The sequence below is a fragment of the Phyllobates terribilis genome, unplaced genomic scaffold (assembly GCF_046119375.1).
Source record: "Phyllobates terribilis strain yellow unplaced genomic scaffold, ASM4611937v1 Scaffold_34__1_contigs__length_13252353, whole genome shotgun sequence".
NCBI lineage: Eukaryota > Metazoa > Chordata > Amphibia > Anura > Dendrobatidae > Phyllobates > Phyllobates terribilis.
The window spans coordinates 3,881,124-3,900,529 of NW_027362794.1; the positions used below are offsets into that span (position 1 = coordinate 3,881,124).

The window sequence follows — 19,406 nt, forward strand, 5'->3', positions numbered from 1 at the left end:
TATCGCTTCTCGGCCTTTTGGCTAAGATCAAGTGTAGTATCTGTTCTTATCAGTTTAATATCTGATACGTCCCCTATCTGGGGACCATATATTAATGGATTTTTAGAACAGGGAGATGGAAAAAGAGCTTGCTCTGTCCACTCCACGCATTGACCTGGTATTGCAGTATCTCCAGGACCGGTGCACCCCTTCTTTAATGCAGTTTCTAAAATCAGAAAGAATTGAATTCAATGCTTTTTGTTCATTTGGCTTGTTTGTCGGATTTTGGGATGGACTCTTTGGCTTTGCTTTTCTTCTCCTCATTGGATTTTTCATGTTAAAAGTTGCAGAAGCCAGATGACAAGCTCATTTTGGTTCAACTTCAGCAACTGTGCATTGCATTGCCATGTAATGTAATGCAATGCTATCTATCTAGCTCTCCCTCTATACTTCCTTTTGGATAAACAGACATATTAGGCAAGCATTTTGGAGCTTTCACCTAAATAACTACAGGTGGTGAGATAAGCTGCACAATATAATTGACCTTTCAGTATATTGTTGCACACACACCATCTATTTAGCAAATGCCCTTGTTATCAACAGCAGCCTTTTAAACTCACCTGAGCTAACAGGTATGTGAGCTGGTTACTCTGCTGCGCTTAAAATTTCTTTTTTGGTTTGCTACAATGCCTTTTCTGAAACGTTGTCTCCCTCTGCTGGAACACTGACTTCTTTCATTTAATGCCTGCAGACTATAAAAGAGAAACCAACCCAAAAAGTTTGGTTGATTAGTCTGTGGCATTCTTTTAAACTGTTGCTTATGGCGGTCTCTGTGAGCTTCTCAGTGACATTCAGCCATCCAGGTATCCCGCCTGCAGTAGACGGAATGTGGCAATGGAACGCTGGCTGCGCGTGTCATAATAGGCTCTGAGCCTTTATATACCTGCGCACAGCAGCAGCCACCTTCAGTCTGCTGCTGGACAGCCAGCAGCAGCAGCAGCAGGAGAGGTAATTAATCAGCAACCCTCCTGCTAAGGGTAGACAGCTGCTCGTTCCACCCCCCCCCCCCGCCTTAATTGTTTCTCCTCCCTTCCAACGGTGTTGAGGCGGGTGGGAACAGCCGGGGGTTGAGGGTACTGTGCTAAAAGAGGTGGAGTTATGCAGATCTAAAACGCGTGGATTGCAGCAGCAGCAAGCCGAAAAGTGCAGGCATGTGAGGGATCTAGAGGTTGACAGCATGTCTTCTTAACGGGAGTCCAGGTGGCCATCTCCACAAATGGACTTTTCAGAATCCTTGGGTGGCACCGTAGTCGGAAACCAATTCTGGTTATCGCTTCTCGGCCTTTTGGCTAAGATCAAGTGTAGTATCTGTTCTTATCAGTTTAATATCTGATACGTCCCCTATCTGGGGACCATATATTAAATGGATTTTTAGAACAGGGAGATGGAAAAAGAGCTTGCTCTGTCCACTCCACGCATTGACCTGGTATTGCAGTATCTCCAGGACCGGTGCACCCCTTCTTTAATGCAGTTTCTAAAATCAGAAAGAATTGAATTCAATGCTTTTTGTTCATTTGGCTTGTTTGTCGGATTTTGGGATGGACTCTTTGGCTTTGCTTTTCTTCTCCTCATTGGATTTTTCATGTTAAAAGTTGCAGAAGCCAGATGACAAGCTCATTTTGGTTCAACTTCAGCAACTGTGCATTGCATTGCCATGTAATGTAATGCAATGCTATCTATCTAGCTCTCCCTCTATACTTCCTTTTGGATAAACAGACATATTAGGCAAGCATTTTGGAGCTTTCACCTAAATAACTACAGGTGGTGAGATAAGCTGCACAATATAATTGACCTTTCAGTATATTGTTGCACACACACCATCTATTTAGCAAATGCCCTTGTTATCAACAGCAGCCTTTTAAACTCACCTGAGCTAACAGGTATGTGAGCTGGTTACTCTGCTGCGCTTAAAATTTCTTTTTTGGTTTGCTACAATGCCTTTTCTGAAACGTTGTCTCCCTCTGCTGGAACACTGACTTCTTTCATTTAATGCCTGCAGACTATAAAAGAGAAACCAACCCAAAAAGTTTGGTTGATTAGTCTGTGGCATTCTTTTAAACTGTTGCTTATGGCGGTCTCTGTGAGCTTCTCAGTGACATTCAGCCATCCAGGTATCCTGCCTGCAGTAGACGGAATGTGGCAATGGAACGCTGGCTGCGCGTGTCATAATAGGCTCTGAGCCTTTATATACCTGCGCACAGCAGCAGCCACCTTCAGTCTGCTGCTGGACAGCCAGCAGCAGCAGCAGCAGGAGAGGTAATTAATCAGCAACCCTCCTGCTAAGGGTAGACAGCTACTCGTTCCACCCCCCCCCCCGCCTTAATTGGTTCTCCTCCCTTCCAACGGTGTTGAGGCGGGTGGGAACAGCCGGGGGTTGAGGGTACTGTGCTAAAAGAGGTGGAGTTATGCAGATCTAAAACGCGTGCATTGCAGCAGCAGCAAGCCGAAAAGTGCAGGCATGTGAGGGATCTAGAGGTTGACAGCATGTCTTCTTAACGGGAGTCCAGGTGGCCATCTCCACAAATGGACTTTTCAGAATCCTTGGGTGGCACCGTAGTCGGAAACCAATTCTGGTTATCGCTTCTCGGCCTTTTGGCTAAGATCAAGTGTAGTATCTGTTCTTATCAGTTTAATATCTGATACGTCCCCTATCTGGGGACCATATATTAAATGGATTTTTAGAACAGGGAGATGGAAAAAGAGCTTGCTCTGTCCACTCCACGCATTGACCTGGTATTGCAGTATCTCCAGGACCGGTGCACCCCTTCTTTAATGCAGTTTCTAAAATCAGAAAGAATTGAATTCAATGCTTTTTGTTCATTTGGCTTGTTTGTCGGATTTTGGGATGGACTCTTTGGCTTTGCTTTTCTTCTCCTCATTGGATTTTTCATGTTAAAAGTTGCAGAAGCCAGATGACAAGCTCATTTTGGTTCAACTTCAGCAACTGTGCATTGCATTGCCATGTAATGTAATGCAATGCTATCTATCTAGCTCTCCCTCTATACTTCCTTTTGGATAAACAGACATATTAGGCAAGCATTTTGGAGCTTTCACCTAAATAACTACAGGTGGTGAGATAAGCTGCACAATATAATTGACCTTTCAGTATATTGTTGCACACACACCATCTATTTAGCAAATGCCCTTGTTATCAACAGCAGCCTTTTAAACTCACCTGAGCTAACAGGTATGTGAGCTGGTTACTCTGCTGCGCTTAAAATTTCTTTTTTGGTTTGCTACAATGCCTTTTCTGAAACGTTGTCTCCCTCTGCTGGAACACTGACTTCTTTCATTTAATGCCTGCAGACTATAAAAGAGAAACCAACCCAAAAAGTTTGGTTGATTAGTCTGTGGCATTCTTTTAAACTGTTGCTTATGGCGGTCTCTGTGAGCTTCTCAGTGACATTCAGCCATCCAGGTATCCCGCCTGCAGTAGACGGAATGTGGCAATGGAACGCTGGCTGCGCGTGTCATAATAGGCTCTGAGCCTTTATATACCTGCGCACAGCAGCAGCCACCTTCAGTCTGCTGCTGGACAGCCAGCAGCAGCAGCAGCAGGAGAGGTAATTAATCAGCAACCCTCCTGCTAAGGGTAGACAGCTGCTCGTTCCACCCCCCCCCCCCCGCCTTAATTGGTTCTCCTCCCTTCCAACGGTGTTGAGGCGGGTGGGAACAGCCGGGGGTTGAGGGTACTGTGCTAAAAGAGGTGGAGTTATGCAGATCTAAAACGCGTGGATTGCAGCAGCAGCAAGCCGAAAAGTGCAGGCATGTGAGGGATCTAGAGGTTGACAGCATGTCTTCTTAACGGGAGTCCAGGTGGCCATCTCCACAAATGGACTTTTCAGAATCCTTGGGTGGCACCGTAGTCGGAAACCAATTCTGGTTATCGCTTCTCGGCCTTTTGGCTAAGATCAAGTGTAGTATCTGTTCTTATCAGTTTAATATCTGATACGTCCCCTATCTGGGGACCATATATTAAATGGATTTTTAGAACAGGGAGATGGAAAAAGAGCTTGCTCTGTCCACTCCACGCATTGACCTGGTATTGCAGTATCTCCAGGACCGGTGCACCCCTTCTTTAATGCAGTTTCTAAAATCAGAAAGAATTGAATTCAATGCTTTTTGTTCATTTGGCTTGTTTGTCGGATTTTGGGATGGACTCTTTGGCTTTGCTTTTCTTCTCCTCATTGTATTTTTCATGTTAAAAGTTGCAGAAGCCAGATGACAAGCTCATTTTGGTTCAACTTCAGCAACTGTGCATTGCATTGCCATGTAATGTAATGCAATGCTATCTATCTAGCTCTCCCTCTATACTTCCTTTTGGATAAACAGACATATTAGGCAAGCATTTTGGAGCTTTCACCTAAATAACTACAGGTGGTGAGATAAGCTGCACAATATAATTGACCTTTCAGTATATTGTTGCACACACACCATCTATTTAGCAAATGCCCTTGTTATCAACAGCAGCCTTTTAAACTCACCTGAGCTAACAGGTATGTGAGCTGGTTACTCTGCTGCGCTTAAAATTTCTTTTTTGGTTTGCTACAATGCCTTTTCTGAAACGTTGTCTCCCTCTGCTGGAACACTGACTTCTTTCATTTAATGCCTGCAGACTATAAAAGAGAAACCAACCCAAAAAGTTTGGTTGATTAGTCTGTGGCATTCTTTTAAACTGTTGCTTATGGCGGTCTCTGTGAGCTTCTCAGTGACATTCAGCCATCCAGGTATCCCGCCTGCAGTAGACGGAATGTGGCAATGGAACGCTGGCTGCGCGTGTCATAATAGGCTCTGAGCCTTTATATACCTGCGCACAGCAGCAGCCACCTTCAGTCTGCTGCTGGACAGCCAGCAGCAGCAGCAGCAGGAGAGGTAATTAATCAGCAACCCTCCTGCTAAGGGTAGACAGCTGCTCGTTCCACCCCACCCCCCCCCCCGCCTTAATTGGTTCTCCTCCCTTCCAACGGTGTTGAGGCGGGTGGGAACAGCCGGGGGTTGAGGGTACTGTGCTAAAAGAGGTGGAGTTATGCAGATCTAAAACGCGTGGATTGCAGCAGCAGCAAGCCGAAAAGTGCAGGCATGTGAGGGATCTAGAGGTTGACAGCATGTCTTCTTAACGGGAGTCCAGGTGGCCATCTCCACAAATGGACTTTTCAGAATCCTTGGGTGGCACCGTAGTCGGAAACCAATTCTGGTTATCGCTTCTCGGCCTTTTGGCACGATCTATCAGGTTTACCTGTGTGGTCTTACCTGTGAGGTGCTCTTGGTACCCTTTCTCTCGGCCTGGGGGGATCGTTCCTCTTCGGAGGGACTTAACCCCCCTGCTGCTATTGGGAGGAAGGATTAGTCCGGGAGCAACGGGAAGGGATCCCATGAAGGCTTGCTCCTTTCAGAGAGAAGAGTCGGTACGTTCCTAAGTGAAGGATGCCGGCAACGCTCACATATTCATCGGGTGATGCCCGGATGCGGAACACTGTGAGGATTGAAGTTGGAGCAGCATCGAGGATGGAGAAGAATTTGGACTACATCTGCCATAGGATTCTTCTTGGAGTTCTGGAGTTTCGGCGGGAAGACATATTCTGCTTCCAGGACAACGAGTACAAGGGGACATACACCATCACCTTCAAGAGCCAGGGATGCTGTCAGCAACTCGTACAAAAGGTAAATGAGAAAAACTACTTAGATGAATTGGATGGACTAACCTTTTGTCTCTTGTATGCTTATGACGAGATCCCCATCGTGGTGCATTTCCCGAACCCCTTTGTGGAAGCTGCAGACATCTCGACCTACCTTACCCGCTATTGTGATGATTTGAGATACCTGGGTACTGTGAAGAACGCGGTAGGCTTCTGGTGCGGCAAGAGAAGGTATATGGCCCGTCTAAAGAGGGACCTTAGTGGAGTGGGAGGAATGCTACACCCTCCCTCAACCTTCGTAATCGGTAAGAGCAGAGGCTACTTATTTTATCCTGGAATGCCAGTATGTTGCAGGAACTGTGGACAAATGGGTCATACCCAAACGTCCTGCACGGGCAGGAAAGTAGACCGCTGCAATAATTGCAGCTGTTACGGACATTTAATGAAGGACTGTCCCGCTGGGAGGAAATGTAATCTCTGCGGTGAGGCGGGGCACATGTTCCGAGGATGCCCCAACAGGACCAGGACCAGGACCTACGCAGAAGCTGCATCTTCTGAAGCTGAGCCGATGCGCCCACCGGTCTTCACTGGCAGGCCGGCGTCGGAGGGCGGTTCGAAGGGCGAGAAGGCTGGGATGGAGCAGGGAGCCGGAGGCCCCTCTGGGGCGGCACCTGCATCGAAGTCCCTTAACGATGGGCGGACCTCGCATGGACCGGAGCGGGGGGGTCCTCCTTCTGGGAGGGTATCCTCCGTATCGATGGTTCCCGATACCGATCCTGTTGGGCTGGAGGGTGGTGCCCCTGTGCGGTTGGCTACAGGGGACCACGCAGCGATGGCCTCAGGATCTTCCAGGGCGATTAGCCAGCCAGATGAGGGGGCTTTGCTTCTAGGTGGCGAACATCAGGAAATCTGTGTTGCTGATCTTGTCCTGATGGACCAGTCTCCCCCCCTGGAGGAGGTGGAGGAAGAGGAGGACTGCACCAGTGACCTAGTGGAGTCTGCCCCGAAAAAGAGACGGAATGTCGAAGCCCCAGCGTCTCCTGGAATGTGGCTGGGAACCGTGACCTACGAGGGGGCAACCGCCGGCTCACAGAATATCGAGTCGTTTGGGTCCTCTAGCCCGGATGTCCTGGAGCAATTTGATATACAGGGCTTTGAGTCAGGTGTCCTCATGGAAGATCCACCACCCTGACCTATGAATGCCCACATTAAGACTTGTCTCACTGAATGTGAGGTCATTAAAGAGCCCAGTTCGTAGGGCTGCTCTATTCAAGTATTTAGAAACCACTGACTTTGACATATGTTTATTACAGGAATGCGGGATACAACATGCACTAAATTATAATGACATCAAGACAGATTGGAGACTGGGGCCCTCCATCTGGTCTGGCTCCAATGACAACAAGTCAGCGGGGGTGGGCTTCCTCTGTCGTGGGAGAAATATTACTATAAATGCTGTCACAGAAATAGTACCAGGCAGAGTGGTTTTAGTGCATTTTAAATTTAATGGTTTTACCCTACGTATAATGAATATTTATGCTCCCCCTGATAAGCAAGAGAGAATTAATTTATTTGGGATATTGCCATTGTACTGTACTGGGTCATCTCCCCTGATCGTAGGGGGTGATTTTAATTGTCTTTGTGCTAGTGAACAGCGAGCAGGGGGTGACCCTTTACGCAAATTGGATAAGTCATGTCATCTATTGAAAGATTTTATAACTGATTTTAAATTATGCGATGCGTGGAGGTCACTTCTGCCGACGGACCCTGGTTATACGTGGTCCGGAAGAGGGGTGTCCTCCAGGATCGATTTTATTTTCCTATCAGATGATTTTAACCCTGTAAAATGTGTTTTAACATCAAATATATTTTCTGACCATAAGGGCTTGGAGGTGCATCTAGAATACCGGGATGAACAGAGGGTCAACAGGGGCCTCTGGCGTCTAAGTACTTACCTGCTGGAGGACCCTCTGATTCGACAAGACTTTGGTAAAGCCTATCAAGCCTGGCGGCGACAAAAACCTTCTGATGCCCCTATGGTAACCTGGTGGGAAAATTTGAAAAAAAAAGTCAGAATGTTTTTTATAAAAGCAGGGAGACGTAAAGCTAGAGAGAAAAAAAGATGTTTTAGTGATCTTAACACCAAACTACAAACACTTTTTAAATTCAAAGAGCTAGGGGTGGAGGTGGGAGATGATATTGCTAGCCTAAAAACTGAAATTCAGAACTGCATAGACACAAAGGGGAAAGAGATTATTTTTAACTCTAGAGTGCAGCACTTGGAGGAGGGGGAGAAGTGCTCTCGCTTCTTCTTCAAAAAAGTCATGGATAAAAGAGAAGTGATCACAAATCTAGAGGGTGAAACATCTATGCAGGGAATGTTGAATGCTACTTTTAACTTTTATAAGCATCTTTTTAGTAAAAAGTGTATAGATGAGTCCTTTTTATCTGATGCTCTTAATGATCTCGATTTTAAGTTAAATTTTACAGACCAGGAGTTTTTAGAACGCGATATTGTTTTAGAGGAATTATTTTATGTTTTTAAAAGTTTCTCTAAGGGTAAAGCACCTGGGTGTGACGGACTACCTGTAGAATTTTACCTTACTTTTTGGGACATTTTAAAAGAGGACCTTTTTATGCTTTTTAAAGAAGTTTTTATTTGTGAACAGTTGCCATTTTCGTGGAGGAGAGGAGTGGTGTCTTTGATATATAAAAAAGGTGACCGCAGTACTCTAGCGAATTGGAGACCCATAACTCTCCTAAATGTTGATTACAAGGTACTTGCTAAGGTGGTTGCAGACCGGCTCAGGAGTGTCATTGCCAAACTAATCCGGCCTGAGCAGGTTTGTAGTGTACCAGGCAGAAGTATTTCAGAGGTTTTAAACGTATTAAGGGATGTAATTTGGTATTCCAGAGACCGGGGTCAAAATGTAGCTCTTTTAGCCCTAGATTTTGAAAAAGCTTTCGATAGAGTCTCTCAAAGATTTCTTTTTAGAGTTTTAAAAAGAATGGGTATCCCTAATATGCTTTTAAATTGTATTAAGATTTTATATAAAAATTGTTTTAGTCAAATTTCTCTTAATGGCTTTTTAACAGATGGAGTTCCCCTTGAGTCCGGAGTGAAGCAGGGATGCCCCTTGTCGCCCATCCTGTTCATCTGCGCCATGGAGCCCCTGCTGAGCGCAATAAGGAAAGACAAAGTGATTAGAGGGGTTCCTGTTCCTGGCGGAGGTGGCAGTGATGTGAGAGTCTTTGGCTACATGGATGACGTGACGGTTGTGTGCGTGGACCCTGCTTCCCTCCGGAGGGCGGTGTTGCGCATTGATTTTTTTTCCCAGGCATCCGGTTTTAAACTTAATTTAAATAAATCTGAATGTCTGACTTTGGGATCCTGGGACACCGCCCAACTCCCGCAGCTCACTATAAAACGAGACAATGTAAAAATTCTTGGAGTTGTTTTTAACGAGGAGAATGTGGGAACTCAAAGCTGGGAGAATGTCATAGAAAAAATGTCAAAGAAAATATCATTTTGGGGTTTGAGGTCCCTAACAATGGAGGGGAAAATTTTAATTATAAAATCAGTGTTGTTACCCCTCATACTGTATATAGCTATGGTGTACCCCCCCTCTGATGTTTTAATTAAAAAAATGACTAGGATGATCTTTATGTTTTTATGGAACTCCAAAATGGAAAAATTAAGGCGAGAAATAATGAGGAAGAATAAAATGAACGACGGAAGGGATGTCCCCGACTTACATATTTATTTGTATTTAAATTATTTCTGCTTTTGTTTCAAACATTTTAATGGTAATAGTGCGCTAAGTTATTTTTTAAAATATACTTGTGGGATGATTTTTAAAAGATGGTTTAAGTTGTCGTTGAATTCCCCTGTTTTACTATGTCCCCCCAAACACCAAGCAATCTTAGAAAAGACTGTTCGATTTTATAGCCTTGGTGATTTTAATATGGACATTTTTAAAGACCGCAAGAAGCTTTTATCTTTTCTGAGGAGGAATGAAGATGTGACCCCCATAGTAAATTTCTCAGAAGAGAGATCGAAGCAAGTTTGGAAGAATGTCTTCGGGAAATTCTTAGCAAATGGACATAAGGACGTCGCATGGATGGTGGTCCACCAGTGCCTCCCCACCAGAGAGTTTCAACACAGGAGAGGCCTGGTGGCCAGAGCCAAATGCCCCAGAGACTCATGTGTTTATGACGAAACCACCTTGCACCTTATGTGGAATTGCCCATTTGCACAGGAACTTTGGCACAAAGTTGGGATTCTTTTAAAATGGACTTGCGGTTTAAGAGATTTTAACCATGAATATGTTTTATATGGCCTTTTTAAATGTCCGACCCCTCAACAGTATTGTATATGTTGGTGTATGATTAACTGTTTTAAAGACGCCCTTTGGAAGGCACGCAATATTTTATTTTTTAAACGTGACGCTATTTCTGTGAAGGATTGTCTTAAAATCGCTTTTAGCCAGATGTATATTTATTACTTGAGGGATGTCAAATGTATTGGGAGAAGGGATGCCAATCGTATATGGGGTTTTTATGGGTGGAATTCTGTGTTTTAATAATGTACTGTTTGTGTTGTTGTTTTTAATTGTAAACCATCTTTTACGCACTTATTAAAATATGTTGAAACCTGATCTGTTCTTATCAGTTTAATATCTGATACGTCCCCTATCTGGGGACCATATATTAAATGGATTTTTAGAACAGGGAGATGGAAAAAGAGCTTGCTCTGTCCACTCCACGCATTGACCTGGTATTGCAGTATCTCCAGGACCGGTGCACCCCTTCTTTAATGCAGTTTCTAAAATCAGAAAGAATTGAATTCAATGCTTTTTGTTCATTTGGCTTGTTTGTCGGATTTTGGGATGGACTCTTTGGCTTTGCTTTTCTTCTCCTCATTGGATTTTTCATGTTAAAAGTTGCAGAAGCCAGATGACAAGCTCATTTTGGTTCAACTTCAGCAACTGTGCATTGCATTGCCATGTAATGTAATGCAATGCTATCTATCTAGCTCTCCCTCTATACTTCCTTTTGGATAAACAGACATATTAGGCAAGCATTTTGGAGCTTTCACCTAAATAACTACAGGTGGTGAGATAAGCTGCACAATATAATTGACCTTTCAGTATATTGTTGCACACACACCATCTATTTAGCAAATGCCCTTGTTATCAACAGCAGCCTTTTAAACTCACCTGAGCTAACAGGTATGTGAGCTGGTTACTCTGCTGCGCTTAAAATTTCTTTTTTGGTTTGCTACAATGCCTTTTCTGAAACGTTGTCTCCCTCTGCTGGAACACTGACTTCTTTCATTTAATGCCTGCAGACTATAAAAGAGAAACCAACCCAAAAAGTTTGGTTGATTAGTCTGTGGCATTCTTTTAAACTGTTGCTTATGGCGGTCTCTGTGAGCTTCTCAGTGACATTCAGCCATCCAGGTATCCCGCCTGCAGTAGACGGAATGTGGCAATGGAACGCTGGCTGCGCGTGTCATAATAGGCTCTGAGCCTTTATATACCTGCGCACAGCAGCAGCCACCTTCAGTCTGCTGCTGGACAGCCAGCAGCAGCAGCAGCAGGAGAGGTAATTAATCAGCAACCCTCCTGCTAAGGGTAGACAGCTGCTCGTTCCACCCCCCCCCCCCGCCTTAATTGGTTCTCCTCCCTTCCAACGGTGTTGAGGCGGGTGGGAACAGCCGGGGGTTGAGGGTACTGTGCTAAAAGAGGTGGAGTTATGCAGATCTAAAACGCGTGGATTGCAGCAGCAGCAAGCCGAAAAGTGCAGGCATGTGAGGGATCTAGAGGTTGACAGCATGTCTTCTTAATGGGAGTCCAGGTGGCCATCTCCACAAATGGACTTTTCAGAATCCTTGGGTGGCACCGTAGTCGGAAACCAATTCTGGTTATCGCTTCTCGCCTTTTGGCTACGATCAAGTGCTTTATTGCAGGAGATTGTAGTTGAAGGGTACTCGGGTACCCCTCTCCTTGGCCTGGCAGGATCGTCCACTTTGGTGGACTTAACCTGCTTGCTGCTATTAGGGAGAGGGCTTAGTCCCAGGGTAACGTGTTGCGATCCCCCAGCTTCCAGGTGTCTTTCGCTGCAAGAACACTGGGAGCGCAGATTGCAAGCGGCTGCAATTTGCAACCTTGTTGCGGTTTCCATGGAGGTTGACCCTAACCTCGTGCCTCTTTATGCGAGGCTAAAAAACTCTATCCGAGTTCACTTCACGGCGGGTGGCTCGGATATGAGGAAATTAGGGTATGTAGTCCAGGACGTGCTCAGGAACCTTCTTGGCGTGCAGAGGAATGAAATTCTGTCCATCCAGGATTATCCTAGAAGAGGTGACTATGACATCACATTCACCGGAGAAGGTATTTTCAGAGATGTTCTAGAAAAGTTAAAAAAAGTTGAAAATAGTCCTGTTCTGAAAGGGATACAAATTGTTGAGCACGTCCTGGATGAGGTAAGACTTGTTGTCGTAAAAGTATTTTCGCCTTTTGTTTCTGCTCCAGAAATTATGTCATTTTTAGCAATTTATTTTAAAAGTGTTAAATGTATTGGGAAGATACTTAATGAATATAACATATGGACATCTAAGTGGAAATTTCTTGTGAAGTGTATAAGAGATCCAAATACACCAGGTGGTATACGGCTTCCCCCTGCCCGTTTTAAAATTGGACAAACAAATGGGGATTTCTTCTTTTCTGGGATGCCAGTATATTGCAGAAATTGTGGGCGCTATGGTCATTCAAAAGAAAACTGTAATGTATCATGTAGAAATTGTGCTAGTGAAGAACATGAGACAAAAGAATGCCCTAAGGAAAAGAAATGTAGTTTTTGCCAGACTCCAGGTCACTTTTATTTTTCTTGCCCTCACAGATTTCGGGAAGATGAGCAAAAGGGAAAGTCCAAGACGTCCGACCAAGGACCAAAAGATCAGACCACCCCTCAGGAGGAGGAACAACAACCTGGAGCCTCTGGAGACAATAAGGGCGTACCAAATAGTGAAATGTCTCCAGAGTCTATGACAGGTAAAATACCAAATCCCAAAACCTGGCTGCAGGACCTGCGAGAGTCCAAAAGGAGGGCTGAGAAGGAGCAGAAGGGCACTACTGGTAAGGTCAAAAGGGACCGGCAAAAGGCCGACGCAGAAGCCCATGCCCAGTCTGGGTCTCCTAGGGCTGAGGGCGCTGAGTGGATAAAGGTGGGTCCTAAGAAAAAGAAAAAGGGTGGTTCGGAGGAGGCAGCAGGAGGTGAACAGATGGACACTTCTTCAGAAGGGGACGTGGACGCTGGACCCTCAGGGGTTTCGGTCTCCGCTGCTACAGGTGGGGACCGGGATCTTGCTGCCTCTGAAGAGTCAGAGGCTCTGCCTTGTGCGCAACCTCCTCCTATAGGACGACCTTCTACAGGTCAAACAGGGGCGGCGGAACCCCTCGGGGACCCACCTGATGAGGAACTGCATGGCCAGCCAATGGAGACCCAGCGGGTTCTGCCAGCCAGCCCTCCGAGCTATGCCAGTGTAGCGTCGGGTTTATATAAATGTGGTAATCTTTCCTCCTCCACGGAGACTCTCGTGACGATACTATCAGATGAGGAGGGAGGCGCAAGCCCAGTGGTCTGATCAGGTTCATCGGACAGGTAAATCCGTTGCTCTTAGTTACCTAAGTAAAATTTCTACATTTTCTAATGATGGCTGAACTCAAAGGTATTTCCCTCAATGTGAGAGGCATAAAATCTAACACGAGAAGAACTGCTCTTTTTAATTTTTTTACGTGTTTTACTGCATCTGTATTTTTTCTGCAAGAATGTAATATCCCACATGAAATGTCATATCAAAAATATAAAGATGAGTGGAAGTGTGGGCCATCTGTCTGGTCCGGATCGAATGCTGCAGGATCAGCGGGTGTAGCCATACTTTTTAAAGGGAACGTTTTAATTGATTTTATTCAGGAAATTTTACCAGGTCGTATTTTATTAGTGAAAGCTTTTATTGATGGTATTAGATGGCAGTTTTTAAATTTTTATGGATCCCCAGAGAAAAATGAAAGAGCCGAAATGCTTGATCTTTTACCTTTATTTATTAATAACTCTGAACCTTTTATCTTAGCAGGGGATTTTAATTGTGTTTTAAAAGGTGAAAACCGGCGCTCCAGCTCTGTAAGCAGGAACTACGATAAAACCTCAGGTATGCTACATGATATAGTCAAAGATGCTAAATTGATAGACATATATAAAGAGTGTCATAGTGACAGCCCAGAGGACGCCGGTTTCACTTGGAACAATGCTAATTGTAGCTCTAGGATTGATTTTATTTTTGGTTCAGATAAAACAATACCTGCCAAATGTGAAGTTTTAACTAATATATTTTCAGACCATAAACTTTTATCCTTTACCATAAAAGTAAATGACAACAAAAAATGTGGTAAGAAAAGCTGGAAAATGAACGTATCCCTTTTAACTGACCCGCAGATTTTATCAGATTTTATTGAGTTTTATAGGAAATGTAGAAAAGGGAAAAAAACAAATGAGACTATGAGTGTATGGTGGGATAGAATGAAAGTAAAAATAAAAGACTTTTTTATTAAAAAGAGTATATGTAGAGCCAAAGAAAAATATGAAGAATATAGAATTTTAAATACCCGCCTACAAACATTATTTAAGCTCAGAGACAATGGGATAGATGTACAACTTGATATTTCAAACTTAAAAGAAGAGATTTCAAAATGGCTAGAACAAAAAGGAAAAGAGATAATTTTTCGTTCTAGAGTACAACATATAGAAGAAAATGAAAAGTGTTCCAGATATTTTTTTAGGAAAAATAAAAAAGAAAAAGTGATAATTGACCATATAGATGGTGAGAATAATATAAAAAATATGCTGGGTAAAGTTGAGGTTTTTTTTTCTAATCTTTTTAATGGAAAAAATATAGATAATAAATTAATGGATGATTCGCTGCAAGGACTAACAGCTGTTTTAGATCCCGCATCCCAAGAGTTTTTATCCCAAGTTTTAACGGAACAAGAAGTGTTAAAAACTATTAAAAGTTTTAAAACTGGAAAGGTCCCTGGTCCTGATGGCATCCCAATAGAATTTTATGTATGTTTTTATGATATTTTAAAAGATGATTTGTTTTATTTGTTTACTGAGGTTTTTAATAATAAGGTTTTATTAAATTCCTGGAAGAAAGGTGAAGTCTCCCTCCTATACAAAAAAGGTGATAAATCAAAATTAGAAAACTGGAGACCAATAACACTTTTAAATTGTGACTATAAAATAATGGCTAAAATTTGTGCAAATCGTCTAAAAGAAGTCATCAGCAAAGTTATTCATTCTAATCAAGTGTGTGGGGTGCCAGGGCGCAGTATATGGGACAATCTGAATTTAGTGAAAGACTGTATTGAGAATGTGAAAGACAGAAAGGGGAAAATGGCGATTTTATCTATTGATTTTGAAAAAGCATTTGACCGTGTCTCACACTTTTATCTTTTTAAAGTTTTAGAGAAAATGGGCATACCAGAAGGGTTTTTACTATCGCTTAAAGCATTTTACAAGGATTGTACAAGTAAGATTTTAGTGAATGGTTTTAAGACACAAGAGGTATTTTTACGGTCAGGGGTGAAACAGGGATGCCCTCTGTCCCCCCTACTGTTTATCTGTGCACTGGAACCAATGTTATGTGCAATACGCCAAAATAAACAGATATGCGGTGTCCCTCTGCCTGGAAGCGGTGGTTTGGAGGCCAAGGTTGTAGGCTACATGGATGACGTGGCGGTCTTGTGTACAGATGCACCATCACTTACGGCCACTCTCCATCAAGTGCAATCCTTTTGTCTAGCTTCTGGTTTTAAAATCAATTTTAATAAGTGTAACATTTTAAGTGTTGGGGGGATGATTTTACGTGATGTACCAATTAATGTCTCCGAATCCATTTCCATTTTAGGTATATCATTCACTGAAAATAATGATGGTTATAATAGTTGGGAAACAGTTACACAGAAAGTAAATACGAAAATATGTATGTGGAACATGAGGAGACTTACAATGGAGGGTAAAGTATTGGTTTTAAAGATGGTGATTTTACCTCTTTTATTGTATCTTAGCATGGTTTTCCCCCCGCCTGTTAATGTTTTAAAAAAGATAACCAAAACCTGTTTTACCTTCTTTTGGAACTCAAAAATGGAAAAGCTGAAAAGAGAAATCGTGATGAAATCAAAAGTAAAAGGTGGTAAAGATTTTCCAGATTTTAATAGGTTTCTTTTAATCCATCTGTTCGTTTACTGTTTTAATGCCCTTTTTAAGAATCACTATTGGTCCTTTTTTATGCGTTTTAATACAGGATTTTTTATGAGAAAGTTTGGATGGTATGAAGTTAATATATCTGTGCCCCATGCTTTTAATTTGTCGACGCATTATGAGATTTTAAGGAAAATAGTGTCCGATTTTAATTTAGGGACTAAGAAAATAGAGGAATTAAGAAATAGTAAGAAACTAATTAAAGAAATACGTAAAAGTGAGGAAATATGTAATGTTGACAGATATGATGATGACAAATCTATGTCTATCTGGAAAATGATTAACGTTTTTTATCTTTTTAATGAACAGAGAGATCTGGCTTGGAGTTGCATGCACCGCTGTCTTCCTTGCCGGGCATTCCAATACAGAAGAGGATTTGTGAGGTCTGCCATCTGCCCAAGAGCCGGATGCCAAGAAGAGGAAACGGTGGAACATCTATTATGGACATGTAATTTTGCAAAGGATTTCTGGAGAAGACTGCTCCCCCTACTGGAAAGGGTGGCAGACCTCAAGGACTTTACATATAAAACTGTGCTATACGGACTTATGGAATGCCCCACAATGGACCAGTACACAATGGCTTGGAAGACAGTGAACTGCGCCAAGTCATCTCTCTGGAAAGCGCGCAATATTGCTATTTTTAAACAAGATGTTTTATCAGTGAATGATGTTTTAAGTTTATGTTTATGTGAAATGTACACTTATTATTTAATTGACAAAAAGAAGAATGTACATATTTCCAAAAAATGGCTTGTTGACCAATGGAACCTAAATATTTAAAATCTTTGTATTTTTTTGTTTTGTAAATTTCATTTGTCTTTTAACGTTTGGTATTTGTGTAATTATGCTTGTAATTTGTTAAAGTTTTAATAAACGGTTTTATCCCTCTGCAGGGGATAGCCAAATTAAAAAAAAAAAAATCTGTTCTTATCAGTTTAATATCTGATACGTCCCCTATCTGGGGACCATATATTAAATGGATTTTTAGAACAGGGAGATGGAAAAAGAGCTTGCTCTGTCCACTCCACGCATTGACCTGGTATTGCAGTATCTCCAGGACCGGTGCACCCCTTCTTTAATGCAGTTTCTAAAATCAGAAAGAATTGAATTCAATGCTTTTTGTTCATTTGGCTTGTTTGTCGGATTTTGGGATGGACTCTTTGGCTTTGCTTTTCTTCTCCTCATTGGATTTTTCATGTTAAAAGTTGCAGAAGCCAGATGACAAGCTCATTTTGGTTCAACTTCAGCAACTGTGCATTGCATTGCCATGTAATGTAATGCAATGCTATCTATCTAGCTCTCCCTCTATACTTCCTTTTGGATAAACAGACATATTAGGCAAGCATTTTGGAGCTTTCACCTAAATAACTACAGGTGGTGAGATAAGCTGCACAATATAATTGACCTTTCAGTATATTGTTGCACACACACCATCTATTTAGCAAATGCCCTTGTTATCAACAGCAGCCTTTTAAACTCACCTGAGCTAACAGGTATGTGAGCTGGTTACTCTGCTGCGCTTAAAATTTCTTTTTTGGTTTGCTACAATGCCTTTTCTGAAACGTTGTCTCCCTCTGCTGGAACACTGACTTCTTTCATTTAATGCCTGCAGACTATAAAAGAGAAACCAACCCAAAAAGTTTGGTTGATTAGTCTGTGGCATTCTTTTAAACTGTTGCTTATGGCGGTCTCTGTGAGCTTCTCAGTGACATTCAGCCATCCAGGTATCCCGCCTGCAGTAGACGGAATGTGGCAATGGAACGCTGGCTGCGCGTGTCATAATAGGCTCTGAGCCTTTATATACCTGCGCACAGCAGCAGCCACCTTCAGTCTGCTGCTGGACAGCCAGCAGCAGCAGCAGCAGGAGAGGTAATTAATCAGCAACCCTCCTGCTAAGGGTAGACAGCTGCTCGTTCCACCCCCCCCCCGCCTTAATTGGTTCTCCTCCCTTCCAACGGTGTTGAGGCGGGTGGGAACAGCTGGGGGTTGAGGGTACTGTGCTAAAAGAGGTGGAGTTATGCAGATCTAAAACGCGTGGATTGCAGCAGCAGCAAGCCGAAAAGTGCAGGCATGTGAGGGATCTAGAGGTTGACAGCATGTCTTCTTAACGGGAGTCCAGGTGGCCATCTCCACAAATGGACTTTTCAGAATCCTTGGGTGGCACCGTAGTCGGAAACCAATTCTGGTTATCGCTTCTCGGCCTTTTGGCTAAGATCAAGTGTAGTATCTGTTCTTATCAGTTTAATATCTGATACGTCCCCTATCTGGGGACCATATATTAAATGGATTTTTAGAACAGGGAGATGGAAAAAGAGCTTGCTCTGTCCACTCCACGCATTGACCTGGTATTGCAGTATCTCCAGGACCGGTGCACCCCTTCTTTAATGCAGTTTCTAAAATCAGAAAGAATTGAATTCAATGCTTTTTGTTCATTTGGCTTGTTTGTCGGATTTTGGGATGGACTCTTTGGCTTTGCTTTTCTTCTCCTCATTGGATTTTTCATGTTAAAAGTTGCAGAAGCCAGATGACAAGCTCATTTTGGTTCAACTTCAGCAACTGTGCATTGCATTGCCATGTAATGTAATGCAATGCTATCTATCTAGCTCTCCCTCTATACTTCCTTTTGGATAAACAGACATATTAGGCAAGCATTTTGGAGCTTTCACCTAAATAACTACAGGTGGTGAGATAAGCTGCACAATATAATTGACCTTTCAGTATATTGTTGCACACACACCATCTATTTAGCAAATGCCCTTGTTATCAACAGCAGCCTTTTAAACTCACCTGAGCTAACAGGTATGTGAGCTGGTTACTCTGCTGCGCTTAAAATTTCTTTTTTGGTTTGCTACAATGCCTTTTCTGAAACGTTGTCTCCCTCTGCTGGAACACTGACTTCTTTCATTTAATGCCTGCAGACTATAAAAGAGAAACCAACCCAAAAAGTTGGGTTGATTAGTCTGTGGCATTCTTTTAAACTGTTGCTTATGGCGGTCTCTGTGAGCTTCTCAGTGACATTCAGCCATCCAGGTATCCCGCCTGCAGTAGACGGAATGTGGCAATGGAACGCTGGCTGCGCGTGTCATAATAGGCTCTGAGCCTTTATATACCTGCGCACAGCAGCAGCCACCTTCAGTCTGCTGCTGGACAGCCAGCAGCAGCAGCAGCAGGAGAGGTAATAAATCAGCAACCCTCCTGCTAAGGGTAGACAGCTGCTCGTTCCACCCCCCCCCCCCGCCTTAATTGGTTCTCCTCCCTTCCAACGGTGTTGAGGCGGGTGGGAACAGCCGGGGGTTGAGGGTACTGTGCTAAAAGAGGTGGAGTTATGCAGATCTAAAACGCGTGGATTGCAGCAGCAGCAAGCCGAAAAGTGCAGGCATGTGAGGGATCTAGAGGTTGACAGCATGTCTT

At 43.2% G+C, this 19,406-nt stretch overlaps 7 non-coding genes across 7 annotated transcripts; all 7 read left to right on the forward strand.

Moving 5' to 3' along the window:
* Position 1: 1 nt before the first annotated feature.
* LOC141181836 (U2 spliceosomal RNA) lies at positions 2 to 191 on the forward strand. The gene has a single exon (XR_012257376.1). It is a non-coding gene; the product is annotated as a U2 spliceosomal RNA (small nuclear RNA).
* Positions 192 to 1,308: 1,117 nt separating this feature from the next.
* On the forward strand, positions 1,309 to 1,499 carry LOC141180828 (U2 spliceosomal RNA). Its single transcript, XR_012256462.1, has one exon. It is a non-coding gene; the product is annotated as a U2 spliceosomal RNA (small nuclear RNA).
* A 1,116-nt stretch (positions 1,500 to 2,615) lies between these two features.
* Positions 2,616 to 2,806, forward strand: LOC141180830 (U2 spliceosomal RNA). Its single transcript, XR_012256464.1, has one exon. It is a non-coding gene; the product is annotated as a U2 spliceosomal RNA (small nuclear RNA).
* Positions 2,807 to 3,924: 1,118 nt separating this feature from the next.
* LOC141180831 (U2 spliceosomal RNA) lies at positions 3,925 to 4,115 on the forward strand. The gene has a single exon (XR_012256465.1). It is a non-coding gene; the product is annotated as a U2 spliceosomal RNA (small nuclear RNA).
* Positions 4,116 to 10,296: 6,181 nt separating this feature from the next.
* LOC141181949 (U2 spliceosomal RNA) lies at positions 10,297 to 10,486 on the forward strand. Its single transcript, XR_012257467.1, has one exon. It is a non-coding gene; the product is annotated as a U2 spliceosomal RNA (small nuclear RNA).
* A 6,390-nt stretch (positions 10,487 to 16,876) lies between these two features.
* Positions 16,877 to 17,068, forward strand: LOC141181997 (U2 spliceosomal RNA). Its single transcript, XR_012257502.1, has one exon. It is a non-coding gene; the product is annotated as a U2 spliceosomal RNA (small nuclear RNA).
* Positions 17,069 to 18,183: 1,115 nt separating this feature from the next.
* LOC141180832 (U2 spliceosomal RNA) lies at positions 18,184 to 18,374 on the forward strand. Its single transcript, XR_012256466.1, has one exon. It is a non-coding gene; the product is annotated as a U2 spliceosomal RNA (small nuclear RNA).
* The last annotated feature ends 1,032 nt before the right edge of the window (positions 18,375 to 19,406 follow it).